Below are 632 nucleotides of genomic sequence, written 5' to 3'. Positions count from 1 at the left end.
CGCGTGGACTTGTTTTCATCCCAAAGTTGATTTTTGAGTTTTAAAAGCCAAATTTCATACTTCTAAGCCTCCGATCTCACCACTTATATCTTAAATCAATATGACATGCCTAGCTATTAAAAAGGGGCTAGAGAATGAGGTAACTTGCGAATGAAGCAAGGGAAAAATGAATGATCAATGAGGATCATTGATGATTATGTGAGATGTGGTGAATGGTGGTGGAAGTGCTTGTATGCCATTGGCCGAAGGGCCGTAATTGTTTATGAATATTGGCTGGTTCTGGATTGAACCGTGAGCCGGAATAGCTGTGTATGCTATGAATATTGGCTGGTTATGGATTTAACCGTGAGCTGGAATGGCTGATATGGATGTTGATCCATGGATGAGAATTCATGCATGTTTATGCTGAATTATTGATAATTGTGATTTGCACTTCCACTATCGGAGATACGAGTTTCCCTGGGTAGTAGCAGTGGCTAGCCACCACGTGCTCCAGGTTGAGACTCGAAGCTCTTTTGACCCTATGTCATAAGTGTGGCCGGGCACTGTGAAAGACCCGGATGAGCTCGCCCCCGTAAATATTCACCAGTGAAGGTGATGGATATAGATCATGATTATGATCAAGTTTATGA

This window comes from Arachis duranensis, chromosome 9 (assembly GCF_000817695.3).
Source record: "Arachis duranensis cultivar V14167 chromosome 9, aradu.V14167.gnm2.J7QH, whole genome shotgun sequence".
Taxonomy (NCBI): domain Eukaryota; kingdom Viridiplantae; phylum Streptophyta; class Magnoliopsida; order Fabales; family Fabaceae; genus Arachis; species Arachis duranensis.
The sequence above is the reverse complement of the archived record's forward strand: the minus strand, read 5'-3'. Positions refer to the sequence as shown.